Here is a 14,273-nt window from a genome sequence, read left to right as displayed (position 1 = left end):
TAAAGCAAACGTGTGAAGATAAATACAATATTTAAAAGCATCTTTATTTATTGATTGGACTTTGGGTGACCCCCACCACAGTTTGGAAAACACTGGTCTACACCATATTTTCCTGTCTACCATTCATTCCTCCCTTTACCTTTCTCTCCTTTTTAGTACTCGCTTTACACTATCCTTTTTTATATTAATTTTGCTCTCTGTCTACCTTGCATTTCTTTGTGTTTCCTTAAATCTCTCTGTCTATCTCTACCTATTACTGACTTTACCTCTCTCGAATTCACCTAATTCACCTCTCCTCTCTCTACGTTCCCTTCTCTCTATCTCTGTCTCTCTCTACCTCCTTCTACAAACTTATAATTTATTTCTCTTTCTTTATCTGCATCTTCCTCTTTCTATTTATCTTTCCTTCTGGCTGCCTGACCTTTGTGTACTTTGCCTTCCATCTTACCTCACATATCTTTCTATGTCATCTCAGTCTCTACCACCTTCTCCCACTACTTCATGTGTACCGCTATACTCTTATGTTTATATCACTGTCCTTTTCTGGTATCTTCAATTTCTGATTTTCAGCAGGGTCATAGTAAACTGTCTAACCAATGTGTCAAATAAAAAGAGGGACAAGGTTTAAAAAGGTTTATCTATATCTGTGAATTTTCTTTTTCCAGAAATGAAAGTTACAATTTTAAGTACTATGTGCATATGTCTTACTTTATTATTGCACGCTAGTCCACTAAAATTTGCCCAAGTCTTCCTTAGCATGTCTTTCCTGCAATGGAAGTCACAAGCTGGTTAGACACTGAACTCCACCTAAAAATGTGGTACTATAAAAGAAATTCAAGATGCAAACACAAAAAGAAATTACTTTACTGATGCTTGGTCAAGCTTTCTTTTGGTGCTATTTAGTTGCTAGAAACAAGTAAGCTTGTACTTTTATCTGCTTTGTAATGTCCCCTTACTGAACGTTTAACATATATTTTAATAATTTTTAGCATAATGAGGACTTAAATGAGCAGAAAAGGGGTAATACATTCAAAGTTCTTTCAAACAGGGGGTTCAATATATACCTTGCCTGGAGCCTAAAAATACTTGAGATATCACTGGGTTCAACTGTAGTCAACCAAGACTAGGCTTTCCAGAAACCAAAAGATTGTTAAATGAAACAGCTGGCATGGAAAACTGTTCCCTTGGCGATGTGGGACTTGTGGTAACACTAACCTATAGAGTGGCATAGTGTTGCTCTGACAAATAAAAAGAGGTTTCTGTCTTCATCATTCTATCCAACAGGAGCCTACAATAATATTTCTTCCATTACTCAGCAATGGTACCAGTTATGAGTTGCTGTGTAATAAGGTGTGGTAATAACGCACACTGTATTACAGATACAGGGAGACATTACTGCAACAGTATGAATGATTATGAATTGGAACATCTTGAATGGAAAATAGCATGGGGAGTGTGGTTATTTCCACACTCTGCAAGCTTTTCCAGTATGGTGGCGAATTTATGGATGGGAAATACTGAGATACTAGTAATTAAATTTTGGTTTAAAGCAGAAGTTTTTGGACGCAAATCAGATTTCAGTCCCGCTTATGGAGCTTTTTTCAAAAGTTACTCTAAACTCGGCCTGAGGGAGTTCTCAGAGTTCCTCTATGAGGAACTCCGTGAAGTGACAAGAAAACTCTGCAGTACACCACGGAGTTACACAAGTGGTGGAGTGAGGTAAGTTGCGCAGCTCGGGCTGATTTTTAGCACCAGGAATTTGTCCCGTGCTGTAAAATAGGTACTAACAGCACCACGCTCAACACAAGAGGACACAGCTTCTTTCTGCCACTCGATTAGATGTTCTACTTGAGTAGCAGCTTCCTTAATGCAAGCGGCAGGTTTCTCAATGCAAGAGGTAGTGACCTGCTGTGACCCCTCCGGATTGAGAAATCTCCCCCAGAGGTGGTCTAGCATACTATTTTCCTCACGTGTGCTTGTCAACTTAACATTGGCACACCACAAGAGAGGAAAAACTCCGCTCCACGTCACTACGTGGTGTTTTTCGGAACTCTGCTCTGTGCGGAGCGCAGATTGGAAACAATTCCACAAACTCCATGAGCGGAACGGAATTGTACACCCAGGCCTACTCCAAACTTCTCTAAACTTCTGGAACTTCTTCCTGAAGTTCCACTTAAGTGTTCAAAGTGTCAAAACACAAATCCAAGGGCTTTGAAGCTCTGAGATGGTCCTTGGAAGTTTGGGACTACAATTCCCACAAGGCACTTGCCAATTCCTTTAAAGTCCACTGAACGCAGTCAAGGCTGGGGATTTCTTTAAGGAGATGATGCAGAGAAGCTCTTTTTAATGTGTTGCTTTCAGGGAGTCTACCGCTTAATCCTTTTTAAAGCAAGGCAAAGTCCTCAGAGCTGTTGTTCCAAGTATGCAACAGGAATAGTCCTTCAGGGAGCATTCCTGGATGGTGTAGACCAGGGTTCCAGCAGGGCAGTTCTCCTTCTTATAGGTTTAGGCAGCAAATCCTCACTGCTTTGCAGCTCTCTCATATTTATTCAATGATCTGTGGTGGCAAGCAGGGGGACACCCTGTACAATGAGGTGCAGGGTGCCGCCCAAAAGCATGAAAGCTTCCTCCAAAGTGTGTCATATTCTTGTCCCACAAAGCACTGCACTATAAAGTTCAAGAGGGAGGATTCCTCTCCAGGAGAGAAATACTTGGCTCAACCAATGTGCTGGTGTGGCTCATTTCCATTACCACTCCCCTCCACCTCCTGCAAATTCCATTTCTGAGACTGCCATCTGGCTGAGGGTATAGGAAAAGGTGGTAGGCCTGGTTGGCATTCCTTACTGTCCTGCTCTCTTTGATTTACCCAGACCCCGACCTGACCTGTTCTCTGCAGCTGCAAAGCTCCCAGATTCAGATAAACTCTGCTCTATGCAGGCCACTTATCACCTTGTCAACGTAGCTTGGCTAAGCCTGTTAAGGCTGACCAATCAGGAGCGGCTGCTAAAGGCTGGATTTTGGCTCATATCAAAGAAAGTCCTTTACCTTCTTTTCTGAACTAGTTATGATAGATTCAACAGTTGTATGTTGGATGTAAAACCTTGTCAAATGTTTAAGCCCTTGATTGACATTTGCAGCTCCTTACTATCAATATTATACTTGAATAACATATTCTAGTATTAGCTTATGGTGCTAATAATCCTCCAGAGGGGACAATGCCTGCTGCTGATCATGGGACTCTGGATATACCTTTTGAATTACAGAATAGTCTCACTTCAGTTTTGGAGCTGCCTGAGACCTATTCTCTTCTTCAATGAAATGGTTCTGGTTGCAGCCCTTGATTTTCTCTGTCATTTTGCTAACCTACCTTTAGCCTCTCTGATAAACTGCTTGCATTGGCCCCGAATTAAACAAGCACATATCTTCTAGATCACTAGGGCCGGAACTGGGGGAATCAGAGCCATCAGTGAGTGAAAAGAATTTGTCTCCCAGATCGAAGGATACCTCTAGGCTCTTGTGCACCCCTACACCTTCACTAGGGACTTGTTACCATTGTTATGCGAAACAGGCAGTCTAAGATCCTGAGAACCCTCACAAACTTCACCAGCGCCTTCCACCTTATCTGGTGGTAAGCGTTAAGTCGATCCAGTGCCTCCCCCAGTTGTGCACCAGTAGGTCTCCCACCTTGAGACCTTGTGACCTGGTGCTCCCATTGAAAGTTTGTTTTGCTGAGCAGTCATGAATTTCTCCCGTACACATATGTCTAGTATCCTGGGAGCTTGCCCCCATCACGTATTCAAGCTAGCCTGGCTGAAGAGGGGTGTTACCCCGAAACTGGTCCCAGGATGTTTGTTTTCGGTTCAGGGAAGACCTGGCTTGGCAGTTCGGGCAGGACTGCTCCCATGAGGCACAGGGTCAAGACTGATTTGCATATAGCTGGGTCTGAACCGAGGTCGCGAAGTGAGCTAAATAACGATGATGGATTCAACCCAGATCAGTGACTGGGGGTGAGTGATTGAAAAGTTTCAGCACTCCGTCCATCATCTCTTTGTGTTTGCTTTGTTCGCTCTAACTTGGCAGGGTATGCCCTGACGTGGGTCCCTTGCTCACTTTGCCACTGCATTCAAGCTAGCCTGGCTGAAGAGGGGTGGTACCCTGAATCCGGTCCCAGTATCCTTGCTTTTGGTTCAGGGAAGACCAGGCTTGGCAGTTCGGGCTGGATTGTTCCCATGAGGCACAGGGTGAAGACTCATTTGCATATAGCTGGGTCTGAACTGAGGTAGAGAAGTGAGCTAAAGAACGATGATGGATACACCCCTGATCTGTGACTGGGGGTGAGTGTTTGAAAAGTTTCAGCACTCCAGCCATCATCTCTTTGTGTTTGCTTTGTTCACCCTAAGTTGGCAGGGGATGCCCAGACTTGGGTTCCTTGCTCACTTTGAAACTGAATTCAAGCTAGTCTGGCTGCAGAGGAGTGTTACCCCGAAACAGGTCCCAGGATGCTTGTTTTTGGTCCAGGAATCCATATAGCTGGGTCTGTACTGAGGTGGCGAAGTGAGCTAAAGAACAATGATTGATTCAACCCAGATCTGTGACTGGGGGTGAGTGTTTGAAAAGCTTCAGCACTCCGTCCATCATCTCTTTGTGTTTGCCCCATCACAGCATGCCACTCACTGACCTGTAAAGTGTTCAGCAACTTTCATCTGCATGGTTACTGTGGTACTTCAGAAATCTGCAATCCACGTGGTTCTGCATATGGGGGATGCACAACAGAATCTTCTACAAGGGCTGCACCTGGATATCTAGTTGACGTTGTGGCCAATCCTGATTATAGTGTGTGGAGATCTGAATATTTATGTGATTAGAGTGATTTTTTTTATGTCTGGCCCATTATTTACACTGGCCATAAATTCTAAGTATTTAAAGCTGTGTGCCATCTGAACAGTGACTATGGGCTAGTTGATGCAAGGCATAAGATCAAAGCGCCAGATCCTGGCTATACTTTTTTTCTTCCCTCCCCCCAAAACCACACGCTCTACTGAATTTCTTTTTTTATATTTCTCAGTTTGCTCCAGGACTGTCAAATCATAATCCACTGGATATTTAGATGCCGCTCATTGGACAAGGTAGAGCTGTGCAGAACTGGTCATTTGAGAGATGCTTGCTCACTGATGAGGGTTATATTTCAAATAAGAATAACTTGATTCCTGATTTTCTAGAATGTAACAGAGGGAGTACCTCAATTGGAGCAATGTGGGATGCTTTCAAGACTGGTGTAAAGTAACTCTGGGCAGAGCTTGCGGAGATGTACTCCACGGAATTTCACGGAGTTACTGTAAAACTCTGTGCCATTCCACAAAGTTCTGTGGCCTGGTGAGGTTACCTGCACTTCCCCCTAGCCCCTCCAAAAGCCCCCTGCCCCCACCTCCTCTGACCTCCCACGTATTAAGGCCCGGCCTTCTCTGTCCTAAGCTTTTTCCTTGGTGGGTGAGTATGGCGGTGGAGGCTGTCTACGACAGTGCAGCCCGACTGCCAGTCTCCCAGCAACCTTTGCCTTCCCAAGTTCCTTCCAGCTCCTGCTGCTGGCTGCCCTCAGCTTCCGCTTCTCCATCTCAGAGAATTCAATTAACAGGAAGAACTGCGGAGTACATGGCGTATTGTATGAAGGCATGCCTGACCCCATCATGGGATTTCATCGGGTCAGGCCTGCCTTCACCCAATATGCCATGTGTACTGCAGTTCGTACTGTTAATTGAATTCTCCGAGACGGAGCAGCGGAAGCTGAGTGCAGCCAGCAGCAGGAGCAGGACACCATTTGGGAGGTAGGTAAGTCCTAGACTCCTGTCCTCGGCACTGGTAAACTCTGCTCCACTTCGAGTGCAAAGTTTTTGAAAACTTTGCACTCCAAATGGAGTGCAGAGTTCTAAAACTCCACAAATTCAGCGTAAGGTGGAAAACACTTAGTTTCACCCTGGACCATCAGAAAAGACAGAATCAGCATATGAGGAAGTTATCTGGTGAACTAGGGGAAGCTGAGGTGCAACTGATTGAAGCTGTTTCAGATGGTGTAGATCTCGAGAGAGCTGAGTATAAGTTTACATTAGCTAAAGCTGACATTAATATCATATTGGCAAAAAGGGCATCAGAAACGTATTTGGCACAGAAACGGGAGTCTTATGAATACAGTGAGTAGGTTGGGCATCTCCTGGTGGTATGCACTAGGCAAAAAGTGACCTAAAGGGAGATTGCTGGAGTAAGAGATTGCCAGGGCGAACCTGTTACTGATCCAGAAGGGTTCCGGGAGGTGTTTTGAGGCTACCCTCATGGGTGACACAGTTTGCCCCCTACAAATCCGAATATTTATACGAGGGGCTTTATTGGGCTGAGGGGGCTCGATAGACGGAAGATATAGTGCATTATCTAGACTCCATCTTAGCAGACAAGATAAGCCCTGAAGATTGGGATATTTTAGACTCTCCTGTTACTGAGGAGTAAATCCAGGTGACCCTTAAAGATTTGCCATCTGGGAAAGCTGTAGAAGTCAACGGAATCCCGCAAGAATTTTTTTTAAAAATGTGTTCACCCTCCTAGGCTCTGATTTGATTGAAATAGTCTCACTGGTGCAATAGGGGCAACACACACCAGACTCTTGGTCCTTCGCTAATAATATAATTGTGTTTATTAAAAAGGGAAAGTCCCCGCAAGACCCTTGATTGTATAGACCAATTACAACGAATCAACAGCAACACTAAGCTATAATCTAAAATTCTGGCTTCTTGGCTAAACCAGATTATTAACAAAATGGTCTCTTCCAGATAGCATTGTTCTATTCTAGGGAACGGGACTGTGGATCACATCAATCGAGTTATAGCGCTTTTTGATGAAACCACTGTCTCTGGTGATCGCATGGTTTTAGCCCTTTTAGACACAGAAAAAGCATTTAGAAGGGTTTCTTCGAACTATTTATGGACTGTTATGAAATGGTATGGAATTGGGATAAGTTTCATTAAGACCATTCAAGCACTTTGTCGCAATCCTACTGCTAGGCTACAGATTATGGGGGACAGTCTGGTCAAATATAAATTGAGGGAGGCACCAGGCAGGGGTCTCCCGGTTCCCCCTGCTATTTCCTTTGTATATAGATCCTATGATTCGGAAACTTGAAGCCAACACATTAATCAGGCCTATGCTTTTCATGGATGGAACACTAAGGTCCTTGCTTATGCAGAAAATATAGCAGTTTTGATGCCATCCTGGTTTGACATTGAAGGAGATACAATAAATGGCCCTGGCATTTGGGAAGTTTTCTGGTTATTCCGTGAACTGGAATAAAACTCAGCTGTTGATCAATGGACAGATACAATTTGTCAATACACAAATTGTGGAGAACGCTGTGTGTTTGTGATTGGATATAGCAGCAGACGTGGATCATATAGTGGAATCCAATCTTACCCCGGTTATTCAGAAAGCGAAAAGAGATCTGTGGAAGATGGACACTTTGCATTTGTCAATTGTTGGCCACTATAATGTTGTGAAAAAGTTATTTTTACCCAAATTCCTTAAATTTTTCTGGGCAATCCATCTCGACTTTGAGAACTGCTGGTTCTAAATAATGGATGACTTATATGCAGATGTATTTGGCCATATACAAAAAACAGAAGGACACTTAAATACATAACTCTCCATAGGGACAGAGGCGGGGGAGCTGTCCCAAATTTTAAATTATATCAGTGGGTGGCTGCGCTGCAATATATGCATTCCCTCATTGGGGGGCATGTGGAAGATCCGTGGGATTGACAAAATATTCCCCCCATATATGAGCTTCTAATGAGGAAAAGGCCAGAAGAAGACCCTCTGACCTGCGTTTGGGATCTGGGCAACTCTGAGGAAAAAGATTCGGTTTGGTATGTTCAGTTATTATACTCCACTACAGAGAAACCCAACACATCTGGGAATTTTTCAGGATTCTTATATGCTCGGCTGGAAGGGTCAGGGGCTTAAGAGGCTGGGGTATGTTTACGAGGAAGAAAGAATAGCGTAATTTGAGGAACTAAGGGTTGATTTCAGGATTAATCAGGAGAAATCTTTTAAATACTTACCGATTCACAATTTTGTTTTTAAGAAATCCAGGGGCTCAAGGAGTTTAGCCAAAGTTGCTCTAATGGAGTTACTAGGAAATAGTGTGGAATGTACAATTAGCTAAATCTTTGAGGGTCTCAACTCCTTGCTACAGGATGACCTTGAGAAATATATCTATAAATGGCAGAAGAAGTTAGGTTCTTCAGTTTGTTGTTTTTATGAAACCTTTGAGCTAGTCAGTACAATGGTATACTCTGTGGCTGCTGAACACTATAAAACGATTGTCAAAAGGGTAGGCTCAGTTGGCATTTGCTGCACTCGCTGTCAAAGTCAGGGGGAGGATGTGATCCACAAGTTTAGCACATGTCCTGTATTAGAAGTGCCTAAACACTAGACTGCAAAGTTCATGGAAACTATGCTAAAACTTGATGTTACTTTGACCCTCCAGTTAATCTTGTTGAACATGCATAGTGAGGTAGTTACTAGATCCATCCAGCTCTTTGTATTTGTAGCCATTGAAGTGGTTTGTATTTGTATTGCATCAGCCTGGCTAGATTTACATCCCTCCGACATTTCACCAATGGCTTTTGTGTTTGCTATTAATGTATAATTTGGAAAACACCTTGTATGCATGTAAGGGGAGGAAAGCCAGGAAGAAGGGGAAACAGATTTCGACACCTATCAAGGGCTGGGTCGGTGCCCTGCAGTCAGATCACCCGGATTAACAGGGCATTTTAAGTGGCCATAGGTGTCAAACTACGTTACCCGGAATTATGGAGACTTTACCCATAGTAATTGTTTATTAGTTTTGCATGACTCTATTTGGTACAATAATGCTTTTGTAGCGAAGCAACATGGAAGCACTTAATGCACTTTACTGTCTGAACTTGCTCCCAATTCTTTTTAAAGTGGCTGACTTCAGTAATGTCGGTAGCACTTTTATTTCACTTTGGCCATTATTTTCGCCTGTTTTCAACATTTTAATATTGGACGCTGATTTGTATGTTTTTGATTAATATTTGGCACTACATTCTCTGAGTGGCACTTTATCTGGTTTCTATGTATTATCACCAATGTATTTGACAGAATTAATTAATCTGGAAAAATGCTGAGTTCAGCTTGGTGATCTCAATTTTGGTACAACATTTCCGCAATATGGAAGTAGTTTTTTTATTTTTCTGCCTGAATTTTTATTTTTCTTATTTTTTAAATTGGCTGACTTTGATCAAACGTTCATAATAGACTTGGGTGCCAATTACGATCCTGTAAAAAAATTCCCCGTGCGACTCGTATCCGGTCTTTTTACCGTACGAATCGTACAAGTGTCGTACGAACTGGCAATCACGATTCGCATGGTAAAAAGTCCATACGAACCGCATTGGGAATCATTCCCCACACGTCCTCAGGTCGGAAAATGTGTCCGACACGTCCTCGGACGATTTACCGTACAAACGTGAAAAGTGAAGTCCGACCGAGGAATCACGATCCCACCCGTGCGTCCGGTCTCACAACCTTATTGAAAAAACACCGTCCGCACCGAACTCCCATTGCAACCATGGAGACATGTGCCCGCATACGCGCCCAACACTCCCCCCAGCACCCATACGTTCGAGTTGTACTCCCCGTGAATGTACACCCCCCCTGTATGTACACCCGTGTACGTGTCGAACCCCCACCCGTGTATGTACACCCCTGTACGTTCGAGTCGTACCCCCACCCCTGTACGTGTCGTACCACCGTCTATGTACACCCCCCCACCCCTGTACGTGTCGTACCACCGTCTATGTACACCCCCCCACCCCTGTACGTGTCGTACCACCGTCTATGTACACCCCCCCACCCCTGTATGTGTCGTACCACCGTCTATGTACACCCCCCCACCCCTGTACGTGTCGTACCACCGTGTACCCACACCCCTGTACGTGTCGTACCCCCGTGTACCTACACCCCAGTACGTTCGAGTCGTACCCCCACCCCTGTACGTGTCGTACCACCGTCTATGTACACCCCCCCACCCCTGTACGTGTCGTACCACCGTCTATGTACACCCCAGTACGTTCGAGTCGTACCCCCACCCCTGTACGTGTCGTACCACTGTCTATGTACACCCCAGTACGTTCGAGTCGTACCCCCACCCCTGTACGTGTCGTACCACCGTCTATGTACACCCCCCCACCCCTGTACGTGTCGTACCACCGTCTATGTACACCCCAGTACGTTCGAGTCGTACCCCCACCCCTGTACATGTCGTACCACCGTCTATGTACACCCCAGTACGTTCGAGTCGTACCCCCACCCCTGTACGTGTCGTACCACTGTCTATGTACACCCCCCCACCCCTGTACGTGTCGTACCACCGTCTATGTACACCCCAGTACGTTCGAGTCGTACCCCCACCCCTGTACGTGTCGTACCACCGTCTATGTACACCCCCTCACCCCTGTACGTGTCGTACCACCGTCTATGTACACCCCAGTACATTTGAGTCGTACCCCCACCCCTGTACGTGTCGTACCACCGTCTATGTACACCCCCCCACCCCTGTACGTGTCGTACCACCGTCTATGTACACCCCCCACCCCTGTAAGTGTCGTACCACCGTCAATGTACACCCCCCCACCCCTGTACGTGTCGTACCACTGTCTATGTACACCCCCCACCCCTGTACGTGTCGTACCACCATCTATGTACACCCCCCCACCCCTGTACGTGTCGTACCACCGTCTATGTACACCCCCCCACCCCTGTCCCCCACCCCTGTACGTGTCGTACCACCGTCTATGTACACCCCCCCACCCCTGTACGTGTCGTACCACCGTCTATGTACACCCCCCCACCCCTGTACGTGTCGTACCACCGTCTATGTACACCCCAGTACGTTCGAGTCGTACCCCCACCCCTGTACGTGTCGTACCACCGTCAATGTACACCCCTGTACGTTCGAGTCGTACCCCCACCCCTGTACGTGTCGTACCACCGTCTATGTACACCCCCCCACCCCTGAACGTGTCGTACCACCGTCTATGTACACCCCAGTACGTTCCAGTCGCACCCCCAACACAACCTCCTAAGTACGGAGTGCACCCCAGGCCCCAACATCACTACCGCATGTACGAGTCGTACCAAGCCACACACAAGGACAGCACCGTACAACCAAATGGCCCATGTACACACTGTACACACGCTCAAAACGCACGTACACAACCAGGACAAAACAAAACAACACAAGAATACACTATTTGAATGGCACAAAGCCACTAAACATGGCCAACAAACACTAAAAAAACACATACACTGACCTGCAACTGCCAAAAACAAACAGAGGCCCTAAACACCACCACTCCTTATAACACACCCACCCAAACTTCAAACACAGCCACACCCACCAATGGACCAATAAAAAGGGCCCACACACACAAACCATGAGCCTTTGCAACAGACTCACTGCTGCCAGACACCACAGACAACCTACAGCACCATACTACAAGCTTCACCACACCTTACACTTGCACACCTTCACACAACCACCTTCACAAACACCCCTTCATCACATTCACACACACACACACCTGCACAACCATACCCACAACCATCCACACACCCCCCCCATCCACACACACCCCCCACCATCCACACCCACACCCCTCACCATGCCCACTACCAAGAATCCAAAGTTCAGTAACCGAGAGTTGGAGGTTCTTGTCGATGAAATCCTCAGAGTCGAGCCACAGCTCTTTGAAACATTGGTCAGAAACACCAGCATGGCAGCTAAAACAGCCATGTGGCAGACCATCATCGATGCTGTGAATGCTGTTGGGGACACCAGAAGGACCAGGCAGGAATGCCAATCCAGGTGGTACGATCTGCGGAGGAGGGTCCGAGCCAAGATGCAGGAGGAACACAACCAGGCCAACGCCACTGGAGGAGGGCCCTCCCGCAGACCCGTACACTACCAGCCCTGGGAGGAGAGGGTGATGGCCATACTGCCGGTGGAGGCAGTGGACGGATTAGAAGGACTCCGAGACCCGGGTGAGTACACAAACAACGCACCTCACATGGGGGGAACGTCATCCACAACCAAAATCACTAACAGGCACGCAACCACCCCAAGCTATCGCATGACTCAACCACACTCCATGAACACGCACATGCCACTGCTGCCACCATGCCCCATGCACCCAGCTGGACAATGTCAAGTCACAGGCCACAGAAGACACCAACACATGACACGGTAACCCGGATGGCGGGAGGGTGGGCCCCAAAAATCACATAGTGCAACTCAGAAGCAGACAACAATGCCCTCTGCCCATATGGCCTAGGTCACAGCCAGACAAACACTGTGTCCCCACACAGGAAAGACTCGCCAGCAAATGTCGGACGCCTTGCATCAACACATGGGGGTGAAGGCACTGTTTTGCACATGTCAGCAGCTAATGAACAGCCAACATTGTGAAAGAGCGGCAGCACACACCACCACAGCAGCAGCGCACACACAGACACTACACCCAATGGGTGCCTGGAGATCAGAAACAAACTCACTTCAACAAGCCAAGGGCCATTCAATGATCTGCTAACAGTGTGTGCCCAGGAAGCTGGCCTGAGGTGACAGAGGGTGACACACAGAGGGAGGGAGAGGGGGACACAGAGGGAGGGAGAGGGGGACAGAGAGGGAGAGAGAGGGGGACAGAGGGAGGAGGCTGACACACGGAGGGAGGGAGAGGGGGACAGAGAGGGTGGGAGACACAGGGACACGGACAGAGGGAGGAGGCTGACACACGGAGGGAGGGAGAGGGGGACAGAGAGGGAGGGAGAGGGGGACAGAGAGGGAGGGAGAGGGGGACAGAGAGGGAGGGAGAGGGGGACAGAGGGAGGAGGCTGACACACAGAGGGAGGGAGAGGGGGACAGAGAGGGAGGGAGAGGGGGACAGAGAGGGTGGGAGACACAGGGACACGGACAGAGGGAGGAGGCTGACACACGGAGGGAGGGAGAGGGGGACAGAGAGGGAGGGAGAGGGGGACAGAGAGGGAGGGAGAGGGGGACAGAGAGGGAGGGAGAGGGGGACAGAGAGGGAGGGAGACACAGGGACACGGACAGAGGGAGGAGGCTGACACACGGAGGGAGGGAGAGGGGGACAGAGAGGGAGCGAGACACAGGGAGAGCAAATCAACCGTGTGGCGTGTGGGAATGTCTGCTCGTCAGCAGGTAGACTGCCTGCATGTAGCCAAGGGTGGCCAGTGCCAGAACCCCCCCTCTTCTCCATGGCAAAACACAGGGCCATGTCACAACCTGTTCACGAGCACAACGATAGCTACCTGCATCATATAAGTGTGTGGATCCACTCCATGTGCACATGTACAGTGCTACACGGAAGGCGCCAATGCATGGCCGCCACACCTGCCCACTCCACTGCTGACTGCAGTCACACTTGATGCAGCAAGTGAGACTGTGCCACACATAGCTAAAGGGGCCAAAGTGGTGCCCAAGGGACACACCCATGCACAAGTGCACTGTGAGTGGAATGCAAGACAGATCCTAATTCCAAGAGGAAAAGTGCCAACTTTGAAACTGATGAAACATGGATGTTGCATGGACCAAAATTAACATTGTCTCTCTCACACACAGGTCAACGTCGTGGTTCACCCCCCAACACTGGGGGGGAAGACTCACAGTACCCGGATCTGCAGGAGCCCGATCCCACCGGCAGCGACCACTCTCACCACTCTGTGGACAAGCCCAACCAACCTGGCCCCTCTGGTGTCCAACCACCTGCAGCACCTGCGTCAGGTACAACTGTGCCAACCACCACCCCCACTCCTGCCACATCCCAGGAGACACCCAGGATCCCTGCCCCACCACCACAATGCAGCCAGGCTGGCCAGGAGGGACACGGTGTCCCGGGCACCCAGGAGGAGGCAGCCGACAACGCCAATTCCACCCCTCAGGGGTCCCGGAGACCCGATGTACCCACAAGGGCAGGCCAGGTGCAAGTGGGCAGGGGTGGTGGGAGTGGAGGACGGCGGAGGCGCGAGCCTGACCAGTTGGCTGGGGAACCGGTATTTGCCCATGTCCGTAACATCATGGACACATACCGGCAGGACACCACGGGCATGGCCCAGGTTGTGTCCATCCTCGAGGGGATCAAGACCCAGCAGGCCCAGCAACATGCCTGTCTACTGCAACACCAACGGAGGAT

This window comes from Triturus cristatus, chromosome 10 (genome assembly GCF_964204655.1).
Source record: "Triturus cristatus chromosome 10, aTriCri1.1, whole genome shotgun sequence".
Taxonomy (NCBI): Eukaryota; Metazoa; Chordata; class Amphibia; order Caudata; family Salamandridae; genus Triturus; species Triturus cristatus.
The sequence above is the reverse complement of the archived record's forward strand: the minus strand, read 5'-3'. Positions refer to the sequence as shown.